This window comes from Oculina patagonica, chromosome 1 (assembly GCF_052425735.1).
Source record: "Oculina patagonica isolate OP01 chromosome 1, crgOcupat, whole genome shotgun sequence".
NCBI classification, from domain to species: domain Eukaryota; kingdom Metazoa; phylum Cnidaria; class Anthozoa; order Scleractinia; family Oculinidae; genus Oculina; species Oculina patagonica.
In genome coordinates, this window is record NC_135758.1 from 45786123 (window position 1) to 45800812 (window position 14690).

The window sequence follows — 14690 nt, forward strand, 5'->3', positions numbered from 1 at the left end:
GACCCAAGTGAACAAGAAACCCGAAGGTCGAAGATGGCTTCCAACGAGAAACTCACTCGGCAAAACTGGTGATTTCAAAGAAATCCCAGCGCGTACTCACCAACCTGGACACCAAAAACCGCACCAAAAAATGGCAGGGCCTCCGGCCATACAAGCGTCAGGTAAGTATGAAAAACTTGGCGCGGGGCTACCATCGAAGAACACTCTTGCCACTAAATCCTTGTGGTATAGCTTTACAAATGTTAATAGAACATTTCTGTTGTATATATTACAGCACACCTGCAGCACATTCTACATATCAGTTTCTAATCCTCTTAGATGCAAAGTGAAATAATAGAGAATGGAATCCTTTCAAGCAGCTGACTTGGGCAAACGGCAAAGCCTGTTGGATACCCTTCATGAGGCTTTTTGTGTCAAGGCTGAGTAAAATATAAAAATGATATCCAGTTATTTTGGATATATATGTGAAATTGCTGCTGGGCATGTCACTTTTAATTGCCAAATGAAAGTCATTTGAATGGAAAGATGAGTCAAGTATGTAATTGTCTTGGCAAGCAGAATGCAAGAGCTGCTTCAAGCCTACGAACTTGAAGCTAATTTTATCAACTAGGATAGAATTTTATCCATATGGACAATTTAATTCAATTTTCGCTTCTTGCATTCACACAAACATGCAATAAAATTTATTTCTCATGCTTTCCTTTATGAGCATATAATATCTCTTGAATAGTAATCAAAGCGACTGTTCCAAACTCGCTTTGATTGTCCTCACTGGGGACACAACTAAAATATTTAAAAATAAATACAAAAAGTAAAAAAAATTGATGTCCATAATAGAAACACAATCAGTGTCAATTTTCCATTCATTAATAAAATAAAATACAAATCAGCTAAATTAGAGCATATGAAATGTTAACAGATAGTCGGTGAAATCCAGGAATATCAACAGTCAACACTGATGTGGGCACTACAGAAGGAACAGAGCTTTTAAGCAGGACTTGTTCTCTTTGATGGCCATGATTTTTACAAAGAAGCAGATCTTATTAGTGCATTTATTACTATAATGACTAGATGTAGAAGAATCTGAACACACCTGAAACGCAAAAAGATTGGAATTGGTTTTAAAACTCTGGCATGATAATGTCTAAGCCCATTGTATACAGCCGGCATGAAATCAAAACGGCAACAACGTTAATGTAAAACCTCACTATGTTGAGTCAGTCTTTAAACGATTGCCACATGCGACAAATCAAAAGGCAGATCAAAGACAGTTATATGAATGACAGTCTCCTCTGAATCTCTCTTGGCATTAGGAGTAATCACGCTTCTGCTCTCTGCTACGTTCTCATGCACGCTCATTCGCACGCTAGCTTTCCTGATGTTGACTTTGCTCATGTCGTTTTCTCTGATCTCAAAACTCCATTTTAATTTGGTCTCACCTCTCTCTGACTCTTAATCGTTCTGCCTTTTTCTTCTCCTTGAACCTTTTTTCCCACAGCTTTCTTCTTGTCTTTAGCTTTCCGCGACTTCTGACTGTTAACCGGATTCTATTGACTCTGTTGTTTGGGCTGTTGCCTAGGCTGGGCTGTTTAGGCTTCTCTTTGACATCATCTGCGAAATGGCACAACACCAGAAATATTTCTGGCTTCCACATTTGCACTAAAGATAAAAAGGCAGTGCAAAGTGACATGGTATTCAACACATTGCATAAATAGTATGCACATTCCTCAGCACGATGACCATAACCATGAGTGAGTGAGCATGAGACTTTATATAATGAGGGTCACAATTAAAGCACCTTGGGTAGCCTGTACCTGTTTACGACGTGATCATTGCCACCGCAACTGCGACAACTCATGGGTTGTGATTCATAGTAAATGAAAAAATATGACTATCGCATGAGTCTTCTTTATCATAAGGCCTATGTCAACTTGTCCAAAAGGTGGCACTGACTAGCAGAATAATTCTAACAGGCGGAGAAAAGATTGGAAACCAGAAATCACAAATGCCTAAAATGTCAGAGATAATACTACCAATAGAATTCTTCATGGCAGAAATCCAATTCTTAGCCCCATGCTTCTTGTCAAGATGAAAGAAATACTTAAACGAAGTTTCACCCTCGTAAGCCATGACTTAACAGATTGACAAGAAGAAAGCAAAACTGATTGGCCACAGATGATTTTCAAAAACATTAATTGTTAATGGCAATGGCTCAAATGCGTTCTTTACAACGGTCCCACCAAGATTGTATTGACATGGATGATTTCTTAGGCAAAAGTAAGGAGGCCCAAAAGTCCATTACCATAGAAAAAAAGTCCTCATAAATCCAAATAGAAGCTAGTGTTGAGCTTCCATCTCCCCGGTGCATTGGGTAGGCTTTGTCGTCTCCATTCTCACAATGCATCTGAAGAGGTAACACAAATATGTCCACCAGGAATGAATTGAATTGAACACGCATATCTAAAATCTAGTTGTTTTTTTATTTAACAGCTGGACAATCATGTTCTGAGATTAACAAAATAAAACGCTAGATGATTAAAACGGAACTTTTACCCAAAATTAATAAAAAAGTGGATATTAAACAGTGCGGAACTTTTCCGCAACCTACAGATAATTTAATTACCGTAAAGTTCCGTGTATAAGCCGCACCCGTAGATAAGCCGCACCCCCGATTTGGAAGCTCAAATTTTGAAAAAAAAATATACAGACCATAAATTTTGAAGTTCAAGTGAAGTTCTATTGGTAAACAATCAAGGGCAAACAAGCACAGTTTCGAGACACTGACACGGTGGTTGTTGCAATGTTTAATATAAATTAAGTCTTACGAAAGCTAAATTTCACTTGTCATACCTCCTTTTTAGTTTGAGTTCACAATATCTTAAACTTGGATGCCCTCTTGATATCATTTTTTCGAGATTATCACTTCTAAACACTCCTGAAACACTTGTAATTCGTTCGAATCGTTCGCGAATGATGAATGCTTAGTAGCCAAGCTCTGAATTGTAGAGAGGAGTCTGGGCATTTTAAACAAACATGGCGGCATTTTCTGCGGAAGAAACCACGTTTTTATTTCAAGATTCTTGGAAACTGCTACCTGCAACAGGATAAAAACTTCATGCAGAATAAGAGTTTGTTAATCCAGCAGATGTATTTGCTGTGAAGGTCAATAATAAACCGAAGCGGTCGGCCATTTGCCTTGTGAGTATTTGCGTTTATCTTGGTGCTTTTTCGCACGCGGCGGAAATACATGCTTCGAAGTGACTGGCAGGCTTACTGCAAACAGCTTTGCAGAGGAACTAAAAGGTAGTGAACAACAACAAAGTTTTCAGTTTGTTATATGTTTATTCAATGACGTCTTGAGAAGTTTTTTTTATGAATATTAATTAGGCCTTTGAGAACTCCACCAGAGATGTTTCCGTAGATAAGCCGCACCCCCGATTTTTGACTTGAATTTAGAGGAAAAAGGTGCGGCTTATACACGGAACTTTACGGTACTCAGAGAGACTTTTGTTCTCCAAAGATAAACAGGACTTTTGCCTGCAAGCTAAAGGAAGAAAATATCAAAGCGAAACTTATGCCGCAGACTACAAATAAATAGTAAACTTAGGCGAGACTTTTTATGTCACTTAAACAAGCAGAACTTTTGCCTGCAGAAGACTTGTGCCCCTGAACACCACACAAATTGCAAACAAGGGGTTGACCCTTGTACCACATGTAATAAATATATCTGTTGATGGTGAGAGCTCGAAGGGAGGAGGCCTTAAGAACCAAGGAAGCTAGCCTTGTCCCAGTATAGATATTATGGGTAAGCAAATACGTCTGCTTTTTAATGTTTTCACATCCCCAAAGTCACTGAAGGCGGTCTTCGGGCAAAAATCATCTTCCTCATAAGGATCATCGAACACATGGACCATTGTAAGTGGAAGACCACCCCCAAGCATCTTGCAATAAAGTTCAAAGAGATGGATACCATCTCTCTGCATGGCCCTCCTTTACCCCTCGTTTATGACAGAAGACACCCAAATTACCTCATTTTACCCGCCAAGGGTAGAGAAGCAGCCAAAGACTGCCTTGACAATGTCCTCGTGGGACATAAAGGATTTTGCACACAGGACTTTTGCGGCATGTGAGTGTTGTTTTGTTTCGTCGCCATTATTTGGGGGTGTGGCACGTTTTCCCTTGAGCTGGGCATTTTGAAGATGAAGAGCTTTTAACCCCTGATGCATTTCTACCGTCTGCTCATGAGCTTGATTCTTGTCTTTTGACTGGTGTAATAGCTGTTGCTCAGTAACGTTCCTCTCGGGTGAAAGTCCATAAGATGGAAACTGTAGCTGTTTGCCACTATTTAGTGACGCGTAGTCCAGATCTTTATGCAGAGCAGAGAATAGTTCCGAGGCAGACATCATGTGTTTTAAACTAAGAAAAATTTACATTATTAAAGCTTTAGATGTTGATACAGATACAGAACTAACTTGTTGTAGAGAAAATATATCATGTGATAGTCATCCGAGATTACAAATATATAAATGTGCATCTTGATTAATAATTAACACAAATAGAATATGATATGAATAAACCTGAAGCCAGACAACAATACAATATACTAATCAGCCGACAAACACCAAACAAAACATGGCGGGGAAGAAAAACAGGGGACATATGACTATAGGAAAACACAAGGGACTGCAACCAAGACAACACACTCTGGGCGAGAGGGCAGGAGAAAAACAGATGTTGCAGCGACTCAACAGGGGCACCGCAAAAACAAGAGAGAGAAACTGACAAACCATAAGAAACCAATTGCTCGGCAGTGTATAGAACACCGTGGGCGATCTTCCAATTTAGTCGAAAAAAGAGAGAGCGTTCCACGTGGTGGGCCAATATAGGGCACCAAAAGTGGGGGGCAAACTTCTCCACGCAATGAGGCGTAACCATGTTTTCAGACAAAAGAAATTGATAACAGGATTTAGTGGAGATGCCAGCAACAGGAAGACAATAGTGGGGCAAAGAGAAACCATAAACTAGAGAGTTCTTCGAGGCAGAAAAGAAACCATCAAGTGCACGCCAAGCCAGAACAAGGGACTTGTAGAAGGGCGGCAAAGACCTCAAATTAAATGCATATGGTAAAGTGAAAACCTCCATAGGGGCAACACCAAAAACAGATTTAAAACGATAATCAAGAAAAGTCACCCAGCTAGAAGGGGAAGAGGCAAAACGCTTCACCCACTGAGCCTGGAGCGAACAAGTTTAATATCCACAACTTAATATCCACAACAGAAAAACCACCAAAAAGCGAGGGCTTGAGAAACGACAGAGTGAGACACAAGGTCACGCTTCCCACTCCAAAAAAACTTAAAGGCCAGAGAAGTGAGCTCACTTTGGACCCAAGCTGGCATGTGGACAAGAGAAGCCACATACCAGATACGGGACAAGGCCAGAGCATTGATGACAAGAGCCTTGCCACGAAACGACAAAGAACGAGAACGCCACGATGCGAGAACATGGTCGACTGCATCGATACGTGGACGCCAATTAGCCTCCTCGAGGTTGCCAACACGGACAAACACACCAAGCACTTTGATCTTAGAAGACGTCCAATCAAGGGCGACAGGAGGATTTGAGCGACCACTCTAACCCCCAAGCCAGAGACCCTTGGTTTTTGATTGATTCACCTTGGAGCCAGAGGCCTTCTCAAAAAGAGCATAAGTCTCAAAAGACGCAACTATGGAATCGTCAGAGGACAAGATCAAAGATGTGTCATCAGCGTACTGAGAGATGGGCGACAGGGGATCAGAGCCGGGGAGACGGAGACCAAAGATAGGAGGGTTACAACGGATGTTAACAGCTAAGACTTCAGACACAAGCACATACAAGAGAGGAGACAAAGGACAGCCTTACAGGACAAGCTAAAGAAGGACAAGAGATAACCATTAACATTAACAGCACTCTGGACATGGTTCTAGAAGAGGTCCACCCAAGATACAAAAGATGGACCAAATCCCATCGCCAGTAACGTTGAATGCATGAATGACCAGTCAACTCGATCAAATGCTTTCTCCTGATCAAGAGAAAGGATAACCACAGGGATGCCAGAAGATCATTCCCTTTCACTTCCGCAGTTAAATCAACGCTAACAATACCATCATTTCCATCAACATTGCTTTGAGTAGCACTTACATTACATTGTTCATTTACATTACTTTGCTTTTGCCTTACATTACTTGGTTTTTCTTTAACATTACTTTTGTTACCCTTAGCATTATCATGTTTACCCTTTACTTTACTTTGCTTACCATTATTTTGCTTTTCTTTACTACCATTTCTTTGCATTTGATTACCATTACTTTCATTACTATTACTTTGCATTTCATTACTTCTACTTCCATTATTATTAACTACATTTGCACTTGCGCTAGCAATATTTTCAGCGACCCCAGCAACAACACAATTCTGAAGGACAGATTGACTTTGCGAACTTTGAGAATCCAACTCATCAAGCTGGTTTCACGCTCATCCTGCGAAAAGTAAACAGGAGTGACATTCGCGGGAGAAGCAGGAATAGAACTATCAACAAGACCCTCTGGATTGGAGGAAATTACAGAATGCTCATCTGAAAAGAGAGACTGAGAACCAGCCCCAACATTCACCTGGGCCTCAGGATCATCACCTTCTGCATCTGACTCATCATCAGAATTTTGGCCAAGTTCAGGGTAGTCAGCCCGGTATGCCTCCCTACGCGGGCACTGATCGGCTTGGTGACCAAGCTCTCGACAATAACGACAAGCCCTAGTGCATTCTCGGGCAAAGTGGCCCGCCTCGTGACACAGTAAACACTTGCCCTTATAAGGGCAGCCCACAGAGGTATGCCCCCGTTTACGACAAATGTCGCAAACAATGGGCTGACCCCTGTACCACACTTTACAACGCAGCCCGTCGATGAAGATAAAACGGGGAATATCCTCGGTCTGCTTGATTCTAACTAGATGGTTCCCAGTGCTTATGTCAGGAATATTGGACAAGTGCTGATAGCACACTCCATCAACTTCCCCGTAACAGGCCAAAGCCTGCTTGACAATCTCATCAGACCCATCATGAGGGTAATTGAAAACGGTAACAGTGGACCAACAGGGAGGGGGGGAGGGGGAGCGACATAATGGCAAAAAACCTCCCCAATTTAGAAAAACAATCAGTGTCCATTGTCCATTCATTAATAAAATAAAATACAAATTAGCTAAATTAAAGCATATGAAATGTTAACAGATAGTCGGTGAAATCCAGGAATATCAACAGTCAACACTGATGTGGCCACCCTCATTACAGAAGGAACAGAGCTTTTAAGCAGGACTTGTTCTCTTTGATGGTCATGATTTTTTAAAAAAAGCAGATCTTATTGGTGCATTTATTACTATAATGACTAGATGTAGAAGAATCTGCACACACCTGAAACGCAAAAAGATTGGAATTGGTTTTAAAACTCTGGCATGATAATGTCTAAGCCCATTGTATACAGCCAGCATGAAATCAAAACGGCAACAACGTTAATGTAAAACCTCACTATGTTGAGTCAGTCTTTAAATGAATGCCACATGCGACAAATCAAAAGGCAGATTAAAGACAGTTATATGAATGACAGTCTCCTGAGAATCTCTCTCGGCATTGAGAGTAATCACGCTTCTGCTCTCTGCTGCGTTCTCATGCACGCTCATTCGCACGCTAGCTTTCCTGATGTTGACTTTGCTCATGCCGTTTTCTCTGATCTCAAAACTCCATTTTAATTTGGGCTCACCTCTCTCTGGACTCTTTATCGTTCTGCCTTTTCTTCTCCTTGAACCTTTCTTCTTGTCTTTAGCTTTCTGCGACTTCTGACTGTTAACCCGATTCTATTGACTCTGTTGTTTGGGCTGTTGCCTAGGCTGTTTAGGCTTCTCTTTGACATCATCTGCGAAATGGCACAACACCAGAAATATTTCTTGCTTCCACATTTGCACTAAAGATAAAAAGGCAGTGCAAAGTGACATGGTCTTCAACACATTGCATAAATATTATGCACATTCCTCAGCAAGATGACCATAACCATAAGTGAGTGAGCAAGAGACTTTATATAATAAGGGTCACAATTAAAGCACCTTGGGTAGCCTGCACCTGTTTACGACGTGATCGTTGCCACCGCAACTGCGACAACTCATGGGTTGTGATTCATGACTCGCACGAGTCTTCTTTATCATAAGGCCAATGTCAACTTGTCCAAAAGGTGGCACTGACTAGCAGAATAATTCTAACAGGCGGAGAAAAGATTGGAAACCAGAAATCACAAACGCCTGAAATGTCAGAGATAATACTACCATTAGAATTCTTCATGGCAGAAATCCAATTCTTAGCCCCATGCTTCTTAAAATAAAATACTTGGACGAAGTTTCACCTTCGTAAGCCCATCAAACTTGCCAACTCAATCCTTGCAATCCTTGATGGGACTCGTATATCCAAGGAGCATTACTTGACCAAGGTCAATTTTTATCCCGAGATTACTTGACAGATTGACAAGAAGAGAGCAAAACTGATTGGCCACAGAAGATTTCCAAAACATTAATTAATTGCAATGCCTCAAATGCGGTTTTTACTACGGTCCCAGCAAGATTGTATAAACATGAATGATTCCTTAGGCAACAGCATCGAGGCCCAAAAGTCCATGACCATAGAAAGAAAGTCCTCATAAATCAAAATAGAAGCTAGTGTTGAGCTTCCATCTCCCTGGTGCATTGGATAGGCTTTGTCGTCTCCATTCTCACGTGCAGCATTTTGTGCAGCATTTACCTAATTGGCATCACCTCGATCACCATGTGTAAATTTTCCATGATTGATATTCATAGCTTGAGTGGGCATGACAAAATCAAATAATGTCACAAAATTTTACTTTTGCTGACTTTGCTGTGTAACCCGCCCAGTGATTCCACTAAGACACTCAACCTTTCTCCTGACTTTGTCCTATTTTGTCCTATTTATTCGGGCAGTGGGCAGATTTATGACCTTGAACGGCACACAAGTTACAGACGAGCGGCTGCCCACGGTACCAAATACGGCACGCATAACCATTAATAGTGACAAAGTGAGGTAAGGTTTCCGAGAGGACAACGCTTACAAAACGGGTACCAGTATACACATTCGGGTTGCCAACGTAAGACTGGCACCTCACGTTTCTAACTTCACCAAAATCACTAAAAACATCCTTAATGGCGTCATGATCTTCCTCGTAGGGGTAATCAAAGAGGTGAACCAAGGTGGAGGGAGGTCCACCGCCAAGGACAGCACAGTACATGCCAAAGAGATGAACACCGGAGTTCCTCTTCGCAGCCTCAAAATTGTCTGGGTTGTCAAAAGTAACCCTAATGATATCATATCCAATTTGGCACGCAACAACTCCGCGCGAAAAAACCCTCACAACCTCCTGCATAATTTCGTCCTTAGATTTATCGGTCAATTTCCTGCCCATCTGGACATTTAAAGGTATTCCTTTTAAATGACTTTGCTTTTGAATTTCTTGCTTCACACTTTAAGTTGACCACAAACCCTCCGCCATCAGTCGGGGTGTTTTTTGTCTTTTTCAATTGCACAACTCCCACCACAGAAAGCACACTGTTCTTTTAAGCTAAACCCCTGTTCAGTTGAGCAACTTTGGTTTATTGGTAATTGAGACAGGTCAAATTTAGCAGCAGAACTTTTCGTTTTTCATGCCTAATTACTTGTTCCTTGAAAGTGTATGTTAAGACACACACAGTTTTGGTGTCATCCTATCGTCACATTTCTATTTTCTCATCTTTGCACTGCTAACTTGACTTGACAATTGTTTAGATTCTAGTAGGTCTTGCTATTGTAAGATTGCCATCTTCACAATTAAATTTGTTCTTGAAAAAGTATCCACTTGCTATCCTTATATCTATAAAATCAGGATAATAAACAGCCCTCCAAAATCAACTTTACAGTCAGATTTTTCTTAGACAAATAACATGGTAGACTAACAAAAATAACCTATGATAGCGTGTAGACTTTCTTGAGATATATCAAGTTCTAAAATATCTGTGATGATGCCGAGTGTCACGTTTTACAATATGAAAATATTCTCAAAATATTATTATTTGTCATGAATTTCTGTGCGAGATCTGTCATCAGTGATATTTGTTCGCTATGATTTACAATGCTGAGAAATTTCTATTTAATGAGGCACAATGTAAAAACAAATAAAAAATAACTTTTCAAAATTATCAGTGCAATAGCGATATTTTTGAAACAAATTATATCTTATAGTTAAGGGTTTTTTAATTTTACGTTTAGGTGTCTGATTGTCTTCAGTGTTCGGGAAAAGTTCCTGTGTTTGCTGATCCATGCTAAGGGTTGTTTCCTGACTCGCAGTGTTCTTCGGAGTGGAGGTGACGATCATTGGTTTAGTCGGTTGTCTGGTTGGAATATCTACATCTGGCATTCTCGCAGGTTGTCTTCCTCACGGTCGCTGTGGAGGCGGGGAGTTTTGCTCAACTGATTCTTCTTCGTCTTCTTCCGAAAGCTTGTCTGATTCTATTCTGTCGGCAGATTTGAAGTCTTCAACGTCAGACAGAGAAGTTTCCCTGGTTCCAGAATTTCTGTTTTGGTCTGCGGGAGGTGGTGAAACGAAGGTGTTGTTCGCCGCTGTGGGTTCATCAAGGTTTTGCACAGTTGAATCATTTTGTCCTTCCAGATCATCAGGAGGAGCTTCGTAGGGATCACCAGGTTGTTCACTTGAACCTTCAGGTTGGTCTTTGGGATCTTCTGGCTGGTCATTTGAATATTTCTCAGTGTGTCTCGACCACTAGTGCGGGAAATCGCAAGCCTTGTGATCTTCTCTCTTACACAGATTGCATCAAGTGGATTCAGGGCATTCGGAGGCCAGATGGCCCACTTGCTCACAGTTATAACAGAAAACAGAATAGCACGATTGGGTGTAATGTCCCGTCTGATTGCAGTGACGACATGTTTTTGGTTGCCCGTCGTAACGAAGGTGTATTAGCATTCTTCCGAATCTTAGAAAACTTGGAATAGGCTGTTTGACTCGAACACGGTAATGCCGGACACCGGCTTGAATGTTTCTGAAACCAGGTTCTCGAAAATAACCACGGCGGTGATGAAGCACGTCACAAAACTTCGCAAGGCGGTTTATTATTGTTGAATCAGGCATCTCGTACGGCGCATCGAAAATCTGCAAGTAAGTTTGCGGCTTGTCTACATCTTGTAAAGCGAAGGGTTGACCTCTGATCTCTAGCACATTTCTTCGTAAAAACTGACCGCAGAATTCAGCATTTCGGAACGTTAAAAGCACTTTCCCTGATAAAAGATGTTGAATGCACAGTAGATGATTGGAGTCGATTTCAGCATTATTCAGGGCCTCAAAGAAATCTCTCGCTGGAATTGGGTTCACAAAGGCTGTACATGGTCGCTCTGGCACTTTGTTCTCTTCATCAGGTACGTATGATATGGGAAATTCTCCTTCAGGAGCTGCCGCTTTTGCTGCGCTGGCATAAGAATTACGGACATCTTCATCATTTATCTGGGCATTATCAGGATTCTTAGCACGAGGATTAACACCTTCATTTTGAGTCTCGTGGTGAAACGTGTGACTACTCTCGCCGCCATCTTGAAACACGCAGTTCACCTGAGGATCGGATTCTGACGTCATCTTCGTGATCAACGATCGCAAGCCGATTGGCAGAACAGATACTTTTTTTTTTCTTTATATCACATTTATTTTATACACTATTAAGATATTGTGCAATAATTGTGGATCACTTGATATACATAATTGTGATCATCGATAATCAAGATAAATTAGGAAAATTACAAGATTTCAGTCAGGTACAGGCGGTAATTTGAGTATGGACCAACGTATGAGGCTGTAATACGCGGCCAAAAAGAGTTACTGTGATAAGACTTTTGGAAAATCAGAAGGGTGGCTGTCACCCACCTTGATAAAATGTTATTGCTCCCTATCGAAGCATACCGGGCGCCACTGGCCAGGCCTTCTGACAAGCGACCCCGCCCTGTGTGAGAAACAATAAACACAGACAAAGGCCGGTGAGGAGAGTGGCTCTCACCCACTCAGTAACGCCCTGAAAACTGCTTCCCCCTAGGCTAGGCCTCCATCGGAAGATGTTCACCGGATTCTGACCCAGGTCACAGGGGGCCAGGAAGGATTTTTTGTGTTTTTGTTGTTTTAAACCTTCCTTAAGATTAAATTAAGAATTGACTATTTAAATAGCTAAACTTATACAAAAAAAATCACTTATATGTGGATAGAAAGCATTTGTTGCTCATAAGAGCACAGTACTTTTTAGTGTGTCCATGACTTAATAAAGTCCTGGCGAGAACTAACATTGAAGGCAGCCTTAATGCGGTGCCTGACACAAGCCTTAATTTTATCTATGATTGCTGTTGCCGAAGGTCACTTTGACTCGAATGTGCCAAGGTTCCTTGCGGCCCAGAGCTCATTTAGGGTGAGCTTGATAAGGAATGAGCATAGCTCATTGGCGTGTATTAATTAAGGTCGACATCCAACTCCACACAGTAGACACGAGCCGGCAGTCACAAAAGGCATGGGAGAAAGTTTCCTTGTTCCCACACCCAGTGCACAAATCGTTCACTTTGAGTCAGCCCTGGTTGTAACAACTCCATGAGTGATTCGCCAAGCAATATCGCTTTCCCAGTTGGTACTCAGACCACCATATATGTGTTTCCAAATATGCGGCCAGTTAAAGGCTTGGTTGAACTTCCGCTCCCACTGTTACGTGCAGGGTAGCCGCAGGGGAGGGGAGGGCATGAGCTTTAAAGAAAAAGTGTTTCCACTGTGGTTCGGGAGTAAATCGAAATAAATCCCCACTCGACCGATGGCCGCTAAAAAATGCTGGTAAAAGGCAGGTTTGTCATCCCCGAGATGTTTCGAGAGCTCACTGGAGTGGAGAAACGCCCAATTTTTCATTATACGGCTTAAGGTCGCGGGGGACACCAGTAGGCTCATCATTATGCATTTATTTAAAGCGTATGCACGAAGTGCAACGACTGACATCGACAACTTTACGAGATATTCATGACTGGATAAAAATATAAAAATATATAAAAATTCCCGTTTCTTTGATATTTTAACCAATTTAAACACTTGGCGTTATACGTTTATATAGATTGTAGGAAGTCTATGAGCTAATTTTTATTCAAATTTGAATGTTTCTGCAACTCTCTGCAACTCAGAGAAATCACAATAATATTCGGCATAAACAATCGTGTCCTTCATAAAAACGCATTGTTCTCACCATAAAAGCGTGGAATATAATTACCATAATTACATCTCTCCTTTGGAAACTGATCGTGTTTTGGTCGGGATACCTTCGGAAATCTCAAAGTTTGGACTTTTCCGACAATTTTGTGGCAGAGAATACAGCGCGGATACAGAACTTCATGACTTGCCACTGCAGATAGGTAAACTATAGATATTGTAGTGTGTCATAACAGAGGCGGAATTTTAAAAGAGCGCTTTTAGAAAGAGGTAGAAGGCATTAAATTAAAATTTGCGCATTTAAACCGCCATAACTTGCTGGCAAATTTTAAATTAAAAAATCCGCTTCTGTTATGACACACTAGAGATATTGACTGATTAGTTTTTGACAAGATCACAGTGTGCTGTCTCTTAGTCGTTCCACAAACTCTGCCACCGAAATCATGTTCTTCCCAATTTGGCACTGACGTGGCTATTACATCGCCGTTAAGTACGATCTACCCAATAAATGATTACATACATAATCTTTTATCATTTCTTTATGTCTCTGTAAAATTTGAGCTTAATCGCACCTATAACAGCCGAGAAATAAGCGTTTTAAAAGATGCAGGTCAAGCAAAATTTCGGTTCATGAATTTATTCATGCTGTAGGTATCCCCCGCGACCTTAAGGGAAAACTGATCCAATACCGTGCGAAGAAGACCCATTTGTTTACGTGTGTGATGTCGCCCACACTGGAAACCCATCGAAGTTAAAGGGCACGCGATTTATCGAGAGTGTGAATCACAGACAGACCTCCATGTTGCCACGGAAGTGGGCACGTCACGCTTTAATGATTCGGTTTTCCTGTCCCACAAGAAGCCCCAAATGGCTTTCGAGACCTGTGTGTGCACCCATTCTGGCATATTGACCACTGTGGCCGTGTACCAGAGGCCAGAGGCTCCGAGGGTGTTAATAATCATGGATTTTCTCTTCAGGGACAAGGTCCGAGGCGCCATAAGTTAAGGCGTTTCTCGAGTTTAGAGACTCGATCAGCCCAGTTAGTGTGGTCTAAATTAGCGTTACCAAGGTAAACTCGAGGATTCTAAGCTTGTTGGTGACCTAGGTGATATTAACAGGGCCTGAAATCCGCCCGGCTTGAGAGCCTATCCACAAGCCCTCGGTTTTCTTGGGGTTTAACCCCGAGCCTGAACTTCGCTCGAAAGCGTCTGATTTTAACAGACGTGTGTTGATTTCCAAACGCCTTGCCCTCTAGGGTTCAAATGCCCTAGGGTGATAGAAATAGAAACCATTTGGTGGTCTGAGTACGGACATTGTGTACAATTATGGTCTCACAATAGTGGTCTCCACGCTTTGGGAGTGTAAAATCTATCCATCCGACAACCGACCGAGTGTGGGCTAT

The 14690-nt window shown here is 41.6% G+C and overlaps 1 protein-coding gene and 1 pseudogene across 1 annotated transcript in view; both read right to left on the reverse strand.

Moving 5' to 3' along the window:
• The window catches only part of LOC144646360 (uncharacterized), a 152917-nt gene that overhangs the window by 20885 nt on the left and 117342 nt on the right, over window positions 1-14690 (reverse strand). The gene's annotated exons all lie outside the window — the stretch shown is intronic.
• LOC144646088 (uncharacterized) lies at window positions 4035-5462 on the reverse strand (annotated as a pseudogene).